Source organism: Nuphar pumila, chromosome 3 (genome assembly GCF_984573655.1).
Source record: "Nuphar pumila chromosome 3, dmNupPumi1.hap1.1, whole genome shotgun sequence".
In the NCBI taxonomy this organism is placed as follows: domain Eukaryota; kingdom Viridiplantae; phylum Streptophyta; class Magnoliopsida; order Nymphaeales; family Nymphaeaceae; genus Nuphar; species Nuphar pumila.
The window spans coordinates 108984670-109004919 of NC_143251.1; the positions used below are offsets into that span (position 1 = coordinate 108984670).

The following is a 20250-nucleotide window of genomic DNA, read 5'->3' on the forward strand; positions in this document are numbered from 1 at the left end:
AGTTGTCTGATTGTAAATAGTTATTTGAAAAAATCTAAAAGAAATAAAAATTCAAAATCTCAAAAAAATAATTTTTTTTGAAAATTCTAAAAAATTAAAATTTTCGAAAGGATTGCCTCTTTTTTTGCAAAATTTTTTGTCATTTAAATCATTTTTGCTTAAAAGTCATTATATTTACGAGAAGTTCACATGAACTTTATAGCACTCTTGCATTATTAGCAATGATCGGTTTCTTTTTCTGTATTAAGAAAAGAAAACTTGAAAGTAAGAAATCCCCATTTTACTGGTGTACCCTGATGATAGCCATTGTAAAAATGCATTTTCCTGGCGCACAAAAAGGGGTTGCATTAAAGAAAAAGCTTACAATGATGGAAAAACCAGCACCAATGAAAGCATCTTTTCTGGAAAACACCACTTTCAAAAAAATATATATATAATGTTTCTCCGGCGCAACTTAAACTTCACATCTGCGCCAGTAAAGCCCGTTGAAATGTTGGACGGGCAAACAAAACCAAATTCTTCTGTTTCCTTCCTTCGTTTTTTATTTCATTCCCCAAACCCTTGCCCATCGCAGGATGCTGGAGGCACCGTTGTCAGCTCGGGCTCCTCTCCCACCACGGAGGAAGTGATAAGAAATCTCTGAAAACCCTAAAAACTTAAAACCCTACCATCTTGAGCTTCGTCCCTCTTCGAAGAGGCGGAGCGAGATGGCACCGCCCGTCTCTCAGCCCATCAAGTCTCTCAACATAGGCCCCAGCCACCGACGCTTCGTGGTATACTCTCTCTTTCTCTGAGATTCGCTGGAAATTTTCTTTTTTTATGATGTTTTTCTGGCCGGGTCTCTCAACACGGGCACCGCGCATTAACCTCATGTTTTTTTAGTTACTCTTTGGATTTCAAGATGAGAGGGTTTACGTTAGGTTTAGGTTTTTCACCCCTCTTCTTCGCTCCCTAGAGAGAGAGAGAGAGAGGGTGCCTTCCTCTTCTTCTCTCCCCAACCCCAAATCTCTGAGTCTGCACCCTCTAACCTTAGTAAGTGTATCCTCTAAAATCCTATTTTTTTCTTCGTTTGCTTCTTTTGTGCGGGGATTTTGCATCTCTTTCCTCCGAATATGCTGGTGGATTCAGATTTCATCATCAAATTTCTTCTTTTCTATGTGGATTTTGCGGTTCTATTTCTGCAATTCCAGCGAATTGGTTGCTCTTTCTGTTTTTGGGTTTGCGTGCCTGTGTTTGTGAGCTAGGTTTTGGGTTTCTTGCCATTTAGGGTTTAGAGATCTTCGCTTGTTTTGGTGTTGTTTGCGGATGAGTGCATGTAGATTTTATTTTTGTTGTTGTGTGTTTGTGCGTCCACGCATGTGAGAGTGTATCTTTTGTTGTGTTAGTGGGTTGTGTGGGATCTTATCTACTCGTGAGTTGTTTGATTTGATTCTTTAGGGGTTACAGCTTGATGGTTTGGTTAAATGCGCTTAGTCAGTTCTGATCAGTGGGGGAGATTTTGAGTTTGTCCAGAAACATGGTGTGGGTTGCAAACGAAGAAATTCTGTAGGAGAAAACAAGTTGATTGATTCCGTATTTTGTTGGATTTTTGTTCTTGGTTATATTTTTGAGTGGTTTGAAGATGTTTTCTAGCACAGAATGGTTATGATCGGTAACAAGTTGGTTTTCCATTGTTCAGTTTGTGGGATCTGGGAAATATGTTCTGGGACAAGCTATATGTTTGTAGTTGTTATGTCGTATTCTTGTTAATCAGCTCTAGCTATCGTCACACACGGTTTAACAATCTTTTCCTCTTCTTTCTATATCAAAATTTCGATCATGCTATTGTTGTCTTGGATAGTTCATTACTTCTTAAAACTTGTTGCTTTCGACTTTGGAGGAAGTTTCAGTTCGAGTATTATGTCGAGTGTAATATGCTGAGATACTGTGTTTTCTATGATTAGTTCAAGTTGCAACAACCACAACGTTGTGAGAGATGGCTAAAAATAAGAATCCTTTAGTGTTTCTCGATGTATCTATTGGTGGAGATCCTGCAGAGAAAATGGTATTCGAGGTATGTTGGCAAATAAAAGTAATGCATGTCTTTGGTCTCCCCTTGGTCCTTTTGTAGGAAAGTTCTTCCTTTTTTTTGTGTTTTAATTTTCTAAGTTGTGGCATTTCTGTCAGTAAAAGTGTAACAGTGATTTTATTATGAAATTTGCAGCTCTTTTCAGATATTTTTCCGAAGACTGCAGAGAACTTCCGAGCATTTTGTACTTGTACATGTTAACATTCCCTTTCTTTTGTAGCTATCTGCCACCTTTCTCATTCTATGGCTATAAATAATGAGCTGGCATGTCTCTGTGATTTAAAGTTTGTATTTCAGTAATCATAAGAGTTGTTAAATCCAAAATTTGTGGACAGGTACATTTTATACGTAAACTATTAATAGCAGCCTTCCTCTTTGTGCAATGAAAACAAAGAGGTTGCGTTATGTTATGCAGATTATCTAGTTAAAATGATATAGTAATTCTCTCTTGACTGATATTTTACTCTTCTGAAAAAGACAATTCGTTCTATGATGTTGTTACAGCTTACCTGTTAGAGTAGAATAAATTTACAGGATTTTTGTATTGCACCTTATTGTGTTTTGTGCCAAAGTCTTTTCTTTCCTCCCTACTTTTAGAAGAGGAGGTTGATATTTTTATGCTTTCGCAGGTGAAAAGGATATTGGAGCTTCCAGTGGAAAAGCCTTACATTATAAAGGATCCATTTTCCATTGCATAATTAAAGGATTTATGGCTCAAGTGTGTCTTGAACTTATCCTTCCCTGGGCTTGTGTAGAGGATAAAATAAGATTTTGCAAGTTCTTATATTTCTTTATTTCGAATATTAGATTAAACAAACATCGTTTTGATTTTTTTCCTGACTCATTGCAGGGCAATGATTTCTCCAAGCGTGATGGTATGTCTTTTTATTTATGTTGATTGGTTTGATGAAGCAATATACTTTCATTCAAGTTCATTATATTGTACTTCATGGAGATGTATCATAAACAACAAACAAGGTTTTTCTTCTTCTCATGTATTTGTGTTTCTCTTGAAAACATTTAAAAAGAAAGGGAGACTCAGGAGGACTCTCGTTCCTTGCCCTCTACTATCTGTCCCCATTTTCTCCGGTCATGTGCTGCTCCTCAGTCAGCCCTCATCCAGTGAGCATCCTCCGGTATGTATTCTTCTTCTTTTCATACCTGCCTTGCAACACCCACGTTAGCATGTCAGTGTTAACTTTACGAAAAACCAAGAAGACAAAAGGCCAAAAATGAAGGCAACAGTCAACAATCTGCTGCTTTTTTCTTCTCATATCTGCCTTGCAACACCCACATCGACATTGAGTGGCTGCAAAGGCTTTCTAGACAGTAACTTGTAAAACCTGTTTTGGCAAAATGGATGCAGCATTATAGTTTGTGGAATAAACTGTTCAGAAGATTTTTAATATCAATGTTAGACAGAGTAGAATCTAAAGTTTGTTGGTTTTAACTTAACCTTTTGAACCACTTTAAATCCTTTTTAATATGGTGATTTTGCACAGTTCCAGCATTAAAACCAGTGATTCTGTAAGCAAAGATCTGGATCTATGTCACATGGGTGCGGGTGCAGGGGTGCGACACTTTCAAAAACCTTGGGTGCGGGGGTGTGGCAGGGGCAAAAATGTAAATATATATATATATATATATATATATATATATATATATATATAATTTTGAAGTTTTAACAATTAACAGTTAACATTGTCATAATATCATTCATCATGCATACAATATATCAACCTAAATATCAATCAAATAAGTAAAGCAGAAAAGAACTAAATTACATACCAAAGTATATCCTCATGAAGTAATGGATCTTAATAATTTTCTTCTTCATCATCAAATGCATCATTAGAAGGAATACTGAGCTCAGCTAAATCCATGTTTGTTATATTGGAATCATGCTCTCCCTCGAAGTCACACTCTTCTGGGTTTACATCAAAAAATTTAGATGTTTCTTGTCTGCGTTACAAACCCAATTTGAAAATGTTAAATACAATACAAGTATATTTAAATGAAAAACTAAGAAATAATCAAATAACTAAGAGAGCAAATTAATACCTGTATTCATCATTGGTTCGTGAAAGTAATCGAAGATTTGAATGAACATATATTAAATCCTCTGCACGCTTGCTGGTGAGTTTGTTTCTTTTCATGTTGTGGATTTGAGAATATGTGTTCAAATTTCTTTTACAATAAGATGAACTAGCAGGTTGCGATAGAAATCTTAAAACAAGACGTTGGAGAAGAGGTGTTTCTAATCCAAATGTTGACCACCATGTGATAGGATCTATATTATCTTCTTCTCTTGCGAATAATTCCGATCTATATAATCTCGAAGATGAAAAATTTCCAAACTCTTGTGTGACTTGATGTAGAAGATATGCTTCTGGAAAAAGTCTTGTTATACACATATTTTTATGTCTTGATAGCTCTGGGTCTAAATTTAGAGGGACACGACCAATACCACCAGCCCGCCACTTATTTGCATAATATTTTGGATTAAGAGAATGTGTCATGCAATGCAAATGAGTGTTGGTCTTATCCCATCTTCTGACTAAAATTGAATGAATATGATTAAAAATTTTTGAATCATCCAATGCAAGATTTTTTTCTTTATGCTTGAAAACTATAACTTGTATTTTTTCAATCATATTATCCCACGTTTCATAAACTCTGTGAAGCATGGGCTTATCCTTATCAACTTCTCTTAACATTTTTCAAATAGGTTACGTAAATTGAAGGAAGTATACCACTCTGTCCCAAAACTCATCATCAAGAATAAATTTTTCAATTTCTTGAACCTTGATATCATTATCAGCACGATAGAATGTCCAATTTTCATCAGTCACCATGTTAATCAAAGCATTCTTTACTCTTTTAATCCTCTTCACCATCACAATGATGGACGCAAAACGTGTTTCAGCGACCTTTAACAATTTCAAGTAAGAATGCCTATTAAATATAGCATTAGCACGATGGTGGTTAACAACAAAATTTCTAATGCTTTTGACATTTCTTTCTAAATCTTCAATCCATGAACATAAAGCATATGCTTGTGAATTTTCTTCTTCTTTGGGGTTACAGATGCTCTTTAGTAGGGGTGACAATCGTGTCGGGTTTGCAGGTCAGCATACCTCAACCCGAACCCGACCCGTTTATTAAACGGGTCGGTTGTGGCAAACACGAACCCGACCTGTTTAATAAACGGGTAACCCGACACGACCCGCCAACCCATTTAATAAATGGGTTGGGTCGGGTAAACGGGTTCTCAGGTTCGCGGGTTGACGAGTCGGGTTAGCGGGTCAACGGGTTGGCGGGTCGGGTTGACGGGTTAACGGGTCAGGTTGGCAGGTCGGGTTGGTGGGTTGACCCACCCGCCTAACCCGTTTATTAAACGGGTCAGCCGGGTTGGCGGGTTGACATACCCCTAACACGAACCCGACCCGTTTAATAAACAGGTTATGCGGGTCGACCCGTTTATTAAACGGGTTTGTTTTTTCCAAACCCGAATCCGCCTAAGAGGCGGGTTGGCGGGTCGTATCAGGTTTTGCCACCCCTACTCTTTAGGGCCAGATTTAAGCTGTGTGCTACACATGGTGTCCAAAAAATATGAGGGTACTAACTCTCCAAACTCAACACTGCACTTTTACAAACTGGAGCGTTGTCTGTAATGATTTGTACCGCTTTCTGATCACCTACTTCTTTTATGACTTCTATAAACAATCCCTTCAAATACTTTGTATTTTTATATTCCCCAGATGCATCAACTGCTTTCAAGAATATTGAGTCACTAAGCGAACAAGCAATGAAATTGATCAGTGAACGCCTTTGAATATATGTCCATCCATCAGACACAATAAAAACTCCATTTTGCTCCCATGAATATTTTTTAATTTCCAGCAACCTCTCCACCTTTGCCCTCTCTTCTGCAAGAAGTGTGGTTCATATTTTTTCTGAACTTGGAGACACATAACCACTCAAATTACAATTTGCCAAGGATGTTACTAAATCCTTCCAATAAGGATTTCTAGCCGCATTAAATAGGAGTGAACTAGAACAAAAATACCTTCCAACTTTTCTATTCAATTCTTCTTTTCCATATGTATTGAATGTTGCTTGTATCATTTCTCTGCCTCCTACATTGACTTTTATTTTTTTTTCAGCATCTTCTTGGTGGCTTGCAAATGGCACACTAACTTCATAAGAATCGACTATTGCCTTTCTCTTCTCATATTCTTCTTGTATTTTCTTGTATTGTCTTTGCATTGCCTCATCAACTTTTCTACATCCTGAAATGCCATGTCCTGATATCTTCAACAAATGAGCCTTTATTTTTGTGTAAGACCCAACAAAATCTCTTTCGCAGAGCTTGCATCAAAATCTCTTGTTTCCACCACCTCCTTCTCCAGTTTTTGCAAGTGTATCTACATGTACCCATAGTGGCCCTATATCATTAATTCCACTACAACTATCAGCAAAATTAGCAACAGAACTCATATGTTGGGATGAGGATGATGCAAGTCCTTTCCCTTTATCCGTCATTTTTATCTCGAAGAAAAAAATACGTTCAAAATTTCAAATCAATTATACAAACATTATCTTGATATAAATATATATAATATATATACAGTATATATATATATATATATATATATATATATATATATATATATATATATATATATAATAAAATCAGGAGCAAGGAGGGGGGATCTACCCCTCCCCTGCCAAAAAACAGGGAGGGACTCAGCCCCTCCTCTGAAATAAGAGGGAGCAGGGACGGGGGCTCGACCCCCTCCCCAACCAAAAACAGAGGGAGTAGGGGGGACTCAACCCCTCCCCTGCCGACCCAACAAGAGAGCGAGAGGGGGGGGGGGGACTCGGCCCCTCCCCTGCTGAAAACAGAGGGAGCAGGGGGTGCTCAGCCCCTCCCCTGCCGACCCAACAAGAGAGCAAGAGAGAGGGGGGGAGGGGCCAACAAGAGAGCAAGAGGGGGGGGGGGGGGGCTCGGCCCCTCCCTTGCCGACCCAACAAGAGAGCGAGAGGGAGCCAGAGGGTACGTACCTACGACGAGGGAGAGGAGGAGCCTAGGAGGTGGCGTCGGGAGGAGAGGGCTCGAGCTGAGCTGCGCGGGAGAGGAGAGGAGAGGAGAGATTAGGGCAAAAAAATGTTTGCCCTAATCCTCTTTTTTTTTGGGTTTTTTTTAACGTCCGAAACATGGACGAAAATGACCCTGGGTGCATTGACCACACCCTCATCGCGTCGCGTCGACGCGGGTGTGGCACCTGCTTTGCCGAGTCCCTGTGACTTAGATCTGGATAGAACAATTGTATGTGTTGAAGATGACAACGAGAGGTGACCATGCTTTTTTTCTTTTATTGGATTTTTAGGCGTTGTTTGTGTATCAAGGGACAATAATTTTGTCAAATAAAAAAATGCAGATATCGTGGCTGTGAGGAAGCTGTTGTAAGAGAAAGTAGCCTCGAAGTGCATTGCTAGAGGCAGTGAGATTCTGTTAAACATTAATTTTGTTGGAAAAGGGATAAACATATTTTGAAAATTGTGTGATTTTTATTCATAAACAGAGGCTGAAGTTATATACATACTCATAGATGAGCAAGTATAGCATTTTTCACAAATGCTCTGATGAAAGAGGGTTGCTAACTCTAGAACACGTTGTCCTTGGTGGAATTGTTATTGTGTTTTTTGAGAAGTCTTAAGCGGATTTGTTGTATTTCTTTGATTTTTACTCGTTCCTGTTGCATTCTTTTATAACTCTTTTTAGCTGTAAAGGGATTTTGCTTAAGCTGGGTGTTCAACGATACAGCTGTAAAGGGATTGTTAATCATTTGATGAGGTTGGGAGCTGCTTGCTGACTGAGGAAATGACAGCTAAACTGTGGGAAATGCTTCAATACTTGTACATGCTGAAGTCATTGATGATGCTTTTTATATAGAAGCAAATTTACATTATTTGGATGAATGAACCAGATTGCTTAATTACTTGAAGTTGTATACAAATTAATCATGCAGTTATTTATCGAGGCCATGATAAGGAAGAAGATGAGTCTCTCATCCTAGTTACATCTTTGCTCAAATAATGAGTACATGGTAATGATGCGTGTTTTGGAAGGCTATTGAATACTGCATTAATTTAAAATGTGTACTTGCAGATGAGTTACATAAACAAGCCAAGGAAACTTCTACATCTCTTTGTAAACCTTTCTGTTTTTGTTAATGAAAGCAAACATATTCATCTTCTATCCAAATTCCAAGACTTTGAAGCTATGATTCTCGACCAGAATAACTATATGTTTGGTGTGCATTAGAATTTGACTTTTGAGGCAAGTATATCTTCGGCTATTTCAATACATTTAACTGCCTGATTAACAAAGTATAGCTATATCCTTAATAGTAGGTGTCTCTGATCTGGTTGAGTCCTTGAAAATAATGTTGTTTCAAGGTATCTTTTCCGTTCTGTGTTACCAAGAAAATTAACTTTGAATACTTGAATATTTTGTGTTGGTTTATTGTTTAAAATAGGAGACAATCTATGTCACATCGGTGCGGATGGGTCGCACTTTAAAAAAACTTGGGTGCGGGGTTGCGGAGAGTATATATATATATATATATATATATATATATATATATATATATATATATATATATAGGGTTAACTGAATCTACTTTTAGATAGAAATGAACCTCAATGTGGTTAACTTCACCTAACACAAAGGAAGATGTATCCAAGTATCGCACCGGCCTGGGTGCGACGCGGGTGCGGTGCCATGTTAGAAGAGTCCGTTTTACATAGGAGACAATATATTTGGACCAAGCAGTACAAATGCAGCAGAATCTATGATTGAAGCCTTTGTTCCTGCTATTGAATCCGAGATTCCATGGGCAGCAATTTTGGGCAACCAGGACCAGGAATCCTCCACCATGACACGTGAAGAGCTTATGGCATTAATATCTTCCATGGACTTCTCTGTCTCGCGGCTTATGGATAACTTATCAATTTTGGACAGAAGGTTCTCTCAAATTAATATATTTGGGAATTATCATGTACAAATAAATGGTGCTGCTGGTTCAAAATTAGCAAACACAATCATCCTTAATCTTTATTTTCTTGAAAGTGGAAACAGGTCAACTATTCCAGGAATTCGATCAAAGAATCCCAACTTGGCTTCAGATTCTGTCAAAATTATTGCGGGTAAACCTTCCTCTATATATGTTCCTCATGTGATTCATCTTTATGTAATGACTATCATAGACTGCTTGACCTTTTTCTTTGTGTGTGTGTGCATGTGTGAGGCTGCATGTGTGTGCCCCTGGTACTTCTCACAATGAGCATGTCTTGAACAGAAATCAAATTCTAGCAGGGTATTTATTAGAGTTGTGATTCATCCTTTAATTGGTTTGGCTGATTTGTATCTCTATTTTGTTCTGTTTTAAGTTGTTAATGTGTAGACATTCGATTTTTTTCTCTTTCTGGCTCTACATGTTTGTTTTCTGGCGTGTACCTTCGTATCCTCTATTCTGGACAGCTTCAATGATTATATTGTCCTTGAGTTGGACTTTGGACTATTTAATGCTTCATTTCCTCGTCCTAACCAGCCATCATGGATTGGGAATGGTATGCAATTTCTTAATCGACATCTTTCATCAAAAATGTTTGGTGAATCTGGCAGCCTGGAGCCTCTACTTGAATTCCTCTTAGTGTACATGTATAAGGGACGTGAGTTGTCTCTTCTTAGGATAATACATTGTTGTGCTCTTTGATGCTTGGCTAACAGAAAATCAAGCAAATGATTGGGGCTTGTAAGCTTTCTTTTATAGCTTTGGTGCCATTTTGTTTGCCAATTTAGTGTATTTGCAATTGCACAAAATATTTTCTTTTATCTACTATAGAGAAATGAAACCATAATAGTGTTATTTTTATCTTTTTTACGATTTGCCATTTTTACTAGTGTGCGCTAGTAAATGCTAAAAAGCACATTGAAACAGATTTTCATTGGTGCTATGATTGTGCCAGTGAAAAGTTTTCACTGGCACAACTTTTCACTGGCACTGAACTTGTGCCAGTGAAAATGATTTTCACTAGCGAATGTAATTTGAATACTTTTCACTGGCGCTAAACTTTTATTGGTGCAATGATTGGGTCAGTAAAATTCGAATTTCGTGTAGTCCTTTGTGAGACAAACATAAGATGAAAAAGCTTGCATTAGAAGGATAAATCTCTTTATAAAGCCTAAAAATAGTAAAGGATGAATCATACAAGGGTATTTTGTAATTTAAGACTATAGTGATTCGCTTAGAGGAAAAACTCTTAAAGCTGAACGATGACAAAACTATTTTTTATTTTGTCTTTGCTTCTTATCCCCTCAGTTGGTCATTTTGACTTATCCATCGTATGTTTATCATCCTCTTCTTTGTTCCTAAGTCTTGTTTTAACATTCCTAAAAAAGGCTAAGTTGGTCATTTCATTGTACAAAACAAAACCTGTCCATTCTGGCCTTGTCTTGGGATTTTTTTATGAAGATCATACAAAAAAAATCTTACAAATAAAATGTCAAATGCAAGAAAAAAACATTATTAAAAAAAGGAGGTATTGTTGAAAAAAAAGGCATTATTGAAAAAAAAAAACATGAGAAAGCTCTAAAAAAAATTAGTGCTTCATCTCCAATCAAAGATCTCAAGTAAGAGATGCCCAAAATTCATTAACTTACTTGCTTTTCTTTGAGTTTCACGCTTAAGAATGTCATGCCCAACCATCATTGGTACATCTTTTGTGCTTTGTGATACCCAAAATTTGAAAAAAAAAATATCACCATTTCATCTCTTACCATATCATTACCATTCACTTCATTGTTCAAAGTTCAATAACTCATATCTTATTTGTTTCCTTCAAAGTCTTTGGGAAATGGTTGATCACTTGAAAATATTTAATATGGTTAAGTTTGATGCAAACTTTGCAATACAGAGGTTAAACTGAATCGAAATGAAAAGTTCTAGGCTTTTATGCACACTTGGAGCTCTCATTTTTAGGCTTACATGGTCGAGTCTTGCTCATTCAAAAGTTTTTTGAGTTTCAGTCTTTGTGAGATTTGATTTAAAGCTATTGAAGCAGAGCTTATACATGGACTTATATGACTGGTTGCTTAAAAATTTAAAAGTCAAACATAAGATTTATCCTAATAAAAAAAGTGAGCTTGTTTATTTTATGATGGCTTCAATTAAGGGCAAAAATTGAAAAGTAAAATCAAATCAACATTAATAAAGAATTAAATTGTTGTTGAGTAATGCAAGTTGCACATATACTCATTTTGCACTCACTTTTCTCATGTTTGCAGTACTTTCCAAGGCAAGCATTCAGTCATGTGATAAAAAAAATTTATTCTTAGCATTTACTTTCAAAAAAATTAACAAGGCACAATTTTTTTTCTTTAAAAAAAAGATTGGAGCATTATTTTTAGACTTAGGTCATCTTTCACATTACATTTCATAAGTTCTACCATGTCACTTAACATTATCTCATACACAATTGTCAATTATAAATGCCATCTTTGTCTTGTCTTTTGTTTGTCATGAAGTTTTTTGGCATCACAATTTAATTGTCTCATCAATAGCATTTATATATTTGTCATTTATTCATGTTGTCTCATTTGACCTACAAAGGTTTATAAGTTGATCCTACAACAAAATTTGTTTTGACAAAATTTTCTGTAATCTTTATCAATTTTATCCAAATTGGGGTTTTCACAATGCACATATCATTATCATAGCTTTTGCAAGTGTCATTTTGAGTCAATTTTTTAAAAATGTCTTTGACTTACTATATTTCGTCTTATTTGTTTCATCTTGAGATCGATGGTTGGTCGTCAACAAGACCTCCAACCTTGAATGGCTACTTATTACGTTGGGAAGACCATTGTGTGAAATAAGGTTTATGCTTTGTCTTAAGGCTGATGGTTGGTTGTCAACCAGACCCTTCCACCTTGAATAGTTAATCTTTAAGTTAGGAAGTGAGGAATGTTTGAAAATATATTTTGATAACATAATCATTTTTCGTTAAAGATGATGATATCGACTTGAAACAAGCTAAGGTTAAGTATCTTTCACATTGTTCTCTTATAAAATTAATTTTTTAAGAGTCAAAAAAATTATCCTAAGAACTCGCTTCGTGATCACCTTGATCAAAATGGGTCAGATCAGAGCATTTCATCATGCATCATGTCATATGCATTTTTCTGCATGTTACGAACAAGTTTTCTTGCAACTTACATAGTTCTTAAAAATACAATTATCTCGTCCTATTAGGTAAGTCTATCCAGTATTATCTTAGGATCATCTTGTAGACCCACGAATTAATGGACCAATCTGAAACCCATTTGACAAACACAAAAATCATCCTCAACCCAATCTTTTTCTAAAGGCGCATCTTTGAAACTGGCACCATCCATCCCCTTTTTAAATAAAATGTCAGTCTTTTTTATGCTTGCCCCAAAAATCTTGTCTTTGTCTTTTTCTTTTCAAAAGAAAATCTTTGTTTTTGTCAAATCATCAGTCATCTTTTGTGCGATTTTAAGTGACAAGGCACTTGTTTTATCTTTTTTCTTATCTCTTTCAGCAGAGACTTCTCGCCTGCATTTATTGAGTTTAAGAAAAAGCCCTAGTGTGAAACAATGTACTAGTTTAGTCTTCTGTCAACCTCGTTTGACAAGACTTCTCTACTTATATAGACATACATCATAAAGAGACCCTCGTGTTGAGTTATGTACACAACTCTAGCTATCGAGCTGCATTGTTAGTCCTTTATGTTTTTGTCTTCTATAAATACCTCTTTCAAAAATACATTGCTAGAGCCAATCTTTTGCTCTTTTTAAAAAACTGGTGTATCTACTTCTTTGTTATTGATCGAGCTTCGCATACTTGACAACAAAGAGAACCATATGTAGACACCCCATTTTTTACCAGGATATTTCACATACCAAAAAAATCATACTTTCTACTTACTCTCAAGATAAGGTTAACTTTGACTATGTGTTTAACCTTCAAAATGACTTATTTGGGTTTTTTGACCAAATGAAGAATTAAAGTAACTTTTCAAATAACCAAAAATTAGATCAATCTGACATCAAGATCAAATTTTTTAGGCAAAACAAGTTTTCGACTGCTAAGCAATAGAATGATTGTCATCAGCACTTTCATGAATTGTCATTAGTAGTTAGCGTCTTTCTTGGAAGTGATGTCATCATCTTCTAATGATACGTTTATTTGTCTCCAGGAGTAGGTCACTTCATGAATTGTCGGCAACACTTGTCGTTGATAACAAATTGTATTTATTGTCATCAATAATTGTCATCAACATTTTCTTCTTGTTTTAGAAAATGTGTTGTCATCCTATCCTAGCCTCCTTCTAAACTCAAAAAGAAATATTCTGTGTTCAAAACCTCTTTACAAAAATCCACCCTTATATCTTAAGCAACATACTTTGGATGAATTTCAATCATTCATGATTTGGATTGGGTACAAAATGATGGATCCCATATACGCAAGAAACATATCTAGATCCGCTATAAAAACTATAAATAGAGAACCCTATTCTTGCATCTAGAGTTCAAGTACTTGGCTATAGCCTTACTTTGTCAAAATTCTAGCACAACTAGACCTAGCCTAGGACCCAGATCCCTTATCTCACCCCTTTTTGGAGTTTACGCTTAGCTAAAGTGTTGTATGTGCTCTACCACACTCATCAACAACGTATAAAGGGATACATAAGCCCAAGGTGAGATTTGATTCATTTTTTATATTTATTTATTATATTTTTATAAGTATTGAATTTCCTAACATTGGTATATTTTGCTTGTTTCATCTTTTTCTCGAGTCTTGGTGGCTCACACCATTGACCTTATTTTTTTTATGATTCGGGAATGAGGTACGTACGCTCACAAGCTACAACCTCAAAAATGAATTTTTAGCTCTTGGTGTGATTGATCCATACTCAAAGGAAGAAGAAAGACATGCAACCTTGAAGAACAAACTCTATAACTCTTAAATTCATTTTTTATTTTTGGACCCTTTTTCTAAAAAATTTCTTGTGAAAACCTCTCTTTTTGCTTTCAAAAATTTGTGGATTCATAAGTAAGGAGGAAGCTTGAAAGTATAGTCCATTATGATAATAAAACATAAAATGGATAAGCTTGCACTGAAATAGAAGGATAAATCTTTTTATAAAGCCTAAACATGGCAAATGATGAATCATTAAGGGGCATGCTTGGTCTCATATTCTGTATTTTAAGACTATGATGATTCATTTAGAAGAAAAACTCTTCAACCTTAACGATGTCAAGACTACCCCCTCATTTGGTCGGTTCCTTTTTATGCATAGGTACATTTTGCTTTTAAGTCTTGTTTTCAATATTTCTAAAAAGGATTAAGTTGGTCATCTTATTGTATAAAGCAAAGCCTACTCATTCAAGCCTCACTACAACAAAGCAGTAGATTAGCGACGACCACCTTCCGTCGCTAATCCGTCGCTAATCCGTCGCTAACCATGTTAGCGACGGATTAGCGACAACGCGGCGACAGTATGCTTACGTCGCGAATATTTCGACGCTAACTGGCGACGGAATAATTCCGTCGCCAAGTCCGTCGCTAATTGCGACGGAATAACGAGCGCTACATTCCGTCGCCAATCCGCCGGTACTAAACGGCGACCACGGCGTGGCGACGGATTTAATTCCGTCGCTAGAATAATATGAATAGCGACGGAATCATCCATCGCTAATCCGTCGCAAAAACGAAAAAAAATCAAAAAAAATTTATTTAAAAATTAATTACGGAGAACTGTACAATTTATATTTCCTGTACAATTTATATTTCCTGTAAATAAAAAACAAACCACACAAAAAAATTCATATAACAAGTATCTATAATAATTAATCATTCCACCTTAAAACTAAGAAGTTTAATTATTTACAATTCAACAATTACAATTAGGAAAAATAAAAAAAATAGAACTTCTTCAACAAAGTCCTCTAATCATCACCAAGATTTTGTGCGTCTTCTTGTTCATTGTCTTTATCTGTCCCTTCAGCTCCACTACCCTGATTATCGCTAGCAGCCTACACAAGAAAAGAACAGTCAGTATTGATAAACAAAATATAATGAAATAAATTACACACTATATGTGATTCTATCATGTGCTCATGTGTGATCTAAGGCAATAAAAAAACTCTATATGTGATTCTATCATGCTCATATGTGTGCTAAGGCAGTCAAAAAATTGAATATGTGATTATAGCATGTTCATATGTGTTCTAAGGCATCTAAAAAAACTCTATATGTGATTCTACCATGCTCTGATGTGCTTTAAGGCAGGCAAAAAACTATATATGTGATTCGATCATGCTCGTATGTGTGCTAAGGCAGTAAAAAAATTGAATATGTGAATATAGCATGCTCATATGTGCTCTAAGGCAGGCAAAGCCAAAAATTTTATATGTGATTCTATCATAAATGATATATAACATGTTCATATGTGTTCTAAGGCAGTTAAAAAACTCTATATTTTATTATAGCATGCTCATATGTGTGCTAAGGCAGTCAAAAAACAGAATATGTGATTATAATATGCTCATATGTGTTCTTAGGCAGTCAAAAAACTGAATATGTGATTATAGCATGCTCATATGTGTTCTAATGCAATCAAAAAAACTTTATATGTGATTCTATCATGCTCATATGTGCTCTAAGACAGACAAAAAGTTAAGTATATATATATATGTGATTCTATCATGCTCATATGTGTGCTAAGGCAGTCAAAAAATTGAATATGTGATTATAGCATGCTCATATGTGTTCTAATGCAATCAAAAAAACTTTATATGTGATTCTATCATGCTCATATGTGCTCTAAGACAGACAAAAAGTTAAATATATATATATATATATATATATATATATATATATATATATATGTGATTCTATCATGCTCATATGTGTGCTAAGGCAGTCAAAAAATTGAATATGTAATTATAGCATGTTCATATGTGTTCTAAGGCATATAAAAAAACTCTATATGTGATTCTACCATGCTCAGATGTGCTTTAAGGCAGGCAAAAAACTATATATGTGATTCGATCATGCTCGTATGTGTGCTAAGGCAGTAAAAAAATTGAATATGTGAATATAGCATGCTCATATGTGCTCTAAGGCAGGCAAAGCCAAAAATTTTATATGTGATTCTATCATGCTCAGGGAAGTCACTGATTGTCCATAGAACAGCGGCCTTCATGTTGAAATTTTGTTTTTGTGTGGGCATCATACGTGGTAACACCGTCATCCCACAGTACTTTTAATTCATCAATCAATGGCCTTAGATATACATCAAGATTTTGGCCAGGTGAGGTCGGACCAGGGATCAACAGAGACAAGAAAAGATTTGGACGTTTCATACACAAGCTTGGTGGAAGGTTGTATGGAGTTACAAATACTGGCCAGCATGAGTATGAAGTTGATCTACCCCCAAATGGATTAAATCCATCTGTACATAGACCGAGTCTAACATTTCGCACTTCCATTGCGAAGTTCTGATGAGTACGATCAAAGTGCTTCCAAGCTTCAGCGTCAACAGGATGCGTGATCTTGTTTTCATCGTGTCGAACTTTATTTGCATGCCATCTCATGTGTTTAGCTGTCTTTGAAGACATATACAATCGCTGCAATCTAGGAGTGATAGGAAAGTAGCGGAGCGACTTGTATGAAACTTCCTTTGATCTCGTGCTACCATTGCCTCTTGTCTTTGGCTTGAACCGAGGATGCCCACATGACGGGCATGATATGTCGTTTTCCTGCTCCTTGAAATACAACATGCAGTGATTTGGACAAGCATCAATCTTTTTATAACCCATACCTAGAGCGTTGACCATAACTTTCGCACGATAGAAATTTTGTGGCAATTTCTCATCTTTAGGCAACATACTCTTCACAATCATGCACAAACGGTCAAAACATGATTGACTCAAATTATACTCGGACTTCAAATTCATTAGTTGAAGAACTGCAGACAAGATAGTGTGACTCTCACAACCGTTCCAAAGTGGCTCATCAGCATCTTTAAGTAAATCATAAAATCTACTAGCTGCATCGTTTGGTGATTCTTCATCTACGACAGTTCTTACATCACTAGAACTCATAGCAGAACCCAGTTCTGTTCCTGCAGCATCAAATATCAAATTCGTATATGGATTATCGTGCACCACATTCACCCGTGCATCAAAATCGTTTCTAAATTCTTCTCCATGAAACGCCCAGTTCTGATAATCACTCACAAAACCCTTCCTGTATAGGTGATGTCTAACGCCATGAGGTTCTACAAATCGATTATTCTTACAAATCTTGCAGGGACACCTAATCCGACCTGTGGGATCTACCGTACTGACACTCGCCGTTGCAAATTCAATAAAACTATCGACACCATCCATATATTCATGCGATAACTCATTGTCCACTATCCTACGGTACATCCATTCACGGTTTGCAGTCATTCTGTCGTATGATGTTACGAATAGTATCCTAACGAATTAAGAAAAAAACAATCAGAATGCGACGATGAAGAAAATATCAAATTTATCATGCAATATACTATGTCAAACAATAACAAGAATTTTGATGCATGCATTGATAACTTAATATTTTCATGTGCAAACTATTAATGACATGATACAATCATTTGAAGCATGCTTTTATTATAAAATTTCACATGGAAGTCAAAATCAAATTGAAAGTAACTACATGCAAGCATGGATACAATTACATCAAACATTGCAATACATCATAATCATTCATATCAAATAAATGGCAAACATGTACCTGCAGCAAACACACTTCAATATCTCACTAACTAATACCATGCTTAGCATGGACTCCGTACTCCAAAAATAAGAACACTTCCATATTTCTACATTAAAATCATGCTTAGCATGATCTCCGAACTCCAACAAAGCAGTCCTAGATATCAACAACTAAGTGAGTGTGTGAACAATAAAGTGCTGCATTCAATAAATTAAATAACATGTGATACGTTTGCATCACTTACTCACCACGGGTATTTACCCGATTTGCATTGTTTTTGTCATTTACTTACCACAGGTGGCCGAGCACGAGTTGGTTCCGTTGAAAAATCTGCACAAAAACAAAACAAATTAAGTAACAAACTAACTAATCATGAAACAAGATGAAACACTAACTAAAAAAATTAAAACAAATTAAAACAACTCTAACTAATTGAAAGAAGAGAAAAGAAAAATAGTATATATGTTAAGCCAAATCTAACTAGAAGATGCTAATTTAACAAACCAGCTATAACATGTTGAACCAGTCGACTAACATAAAGTCATAGACAATTTCTAATCTGAACTACTTAGCAAAGGAATAGTAAATCAATCAATTAGTTTACTAGAAAAGATGTGAACTCCGTTTAACCACCACTATCATAAAGAATTCAAATAGCCCTAATCTAACTAACTGATTGTGAGAACATTAAATACCAATCTATCTAAGAAAAATATAATTATAAAAGACTAATAGATTGAAATACTCTAACTAACCAGATTTCAAGAAAACAAATTGAAGTAAAACTAACTACCAGTAGACATTAACAAACTAACAAATTGAACAACATGGACAACTTGTATATATACATTACAAAAAAAATTTCAACTTAAAATCCATATGGACAACATATATGCAAACTACACTTAAAACCATATGGACATCTTATATACACATATTACAAATTTTTTTTCAAGCTAATCACATGGACAACATAGGGATCACATAATAACTTTTTTTTTTTTTAAAAAGAGATCACATGGGCAGCATAGGTATCCATAACAAAAATTCTTTTCAAAACAGATCACATATGCAACGTAGGTATCTCATAACAATTTTTTTTAAAAAGAGATCACATGGGCAGCATAGGTATCCATAACAAAAATTCTTTTCAAAACAGATCACATAGGCAACGTAGGTATCTCATAACAAATTTGTTTGGCAATGAATTGATCTTTATTCACAAAGCAGATAAGATAAAAACAAGTTCTGTGGACTTTTGATCCGGGGCGGGTCCGTACAGCATCTTTTTGAGCTCCCGTTCAAAGATCTTCATAGCTGGAGCAGGCAAGGAAATCGGGATCACCATCCCTTCTCCCCCTTCGTTATTCTTGGAGTTGACGTAGAAGCTAACCAAGCCGGGGATTGGGCCGTCACTGCCCTTGGCTGGACCGCCGTACACCGGCATTCCCCAGCCGAGGTCCAGCTCGCTGAACCCGGCATGCCTGATGTCCGAGACCACGAAGGTGCGGACCACCGTGATGTTAGGCCGGCCCTTGAGCACCATGAGGTCCGCCACTGACCTCATGTACTCGTCTGTCACCTCCTCCTTGGCCTTCTTCACGAGCTCCACCGCATAACCTAGTGGGTTCGCACAGAGCTTCGCCGCTATCGAGACAGCTGCCGGGATTACTATCAGGCATTGCCGTAGTACCCCTGCGGCAGCGGCGGAATGTACCGGGACCGCGCGTTGAAGATGCACAACAGGCGAACCTCCTCCTCCGGATCGGGTTGGAGGCCGGCAGTGCGGCACCGCCATAGGCAGGGGGTCGACCCCCCTTGCCGGAAACGCAGGGGGTCGACCCCCCCTGCCGGAAAGCACGGCAGGGGGTTAAACCCCCTCCGTTTCCGGCAGGGAAGGGGCGTACCCCCTGCGTTTAGAAGAAGAAGAAGAAGAAGAAGAAGAAGAAGAAGAAGAAGAAGAAGAAGAAGAAGAAGAAGAAGAAGAAGAAGAAGAAGAAGAAGAAGAAGATTACCTGCGCTTCGCCGGACGGTGGCGGGAGGTTGACGGGGAGCGGCAGCTGGCGAGCGCCGGCTGGCGAGCGGTGGACGGGGAGCGGCGGCTGGCGAGCGGCGGTGGCCGGACGGTGGCGAGAGCCGACGGGCGGGAGGGAGCAATACAGAGAAACAGGGAAAAGAGAAAGAGGGATGGGATTAGGGATTTACGCGATATTTAGCGACGGAAACATTCCGTCGCTAAACCGTTGCTAAATCAAAATACAAAAACCGCGACGAAATATATACTGTCGCTAATCCGTCGCTAATGAGCGACGGATTAGCGAC

The 20250-nt window shown here is 36.9% G+C and overlaps 1 long non-coding RNA gene and 1 pseudogene across 3 annotated transcripts; one reads left to right on the top strand and one right to left on the bottom strand.

The window, feature by feature from the left end:
- The first annotated feature begins 621 nt into the window (after window positions 1–621).
- On the top strand, window positions 622–8327 carry LOC149843256 (uncharacterized). Of its 3 annotated transcripts, none has more exons than XR_016431124.1 (5): window positions 622–773; window positions 1944–2053; window positions 2698–2943; window positions 3097–3204; window positions 7899–8327. It is a non-coding gene; the product is annotated as an uncharacterized LOC149843256 (long non-coding RNA). The 3 variants fall into 3 exon arrangements; XR_016431123.1 differs by having other exon boundaries at window positions 2698–2786; window positions 2919–3204; XR_016431122.1 differs by having other exon boundaries at window positions 2698–3204.
- A 10820-nt stretch (window positions 8328–19147) lies between these two features.
- Window positions 19148–19726, bottom strand: LOC149843257 (benzyl alcohol O-benzoyltransferase pseudogene; annotated as a pseudogene).
- Window positions 19727–20250: the final 524 nt, after the last annotated feature.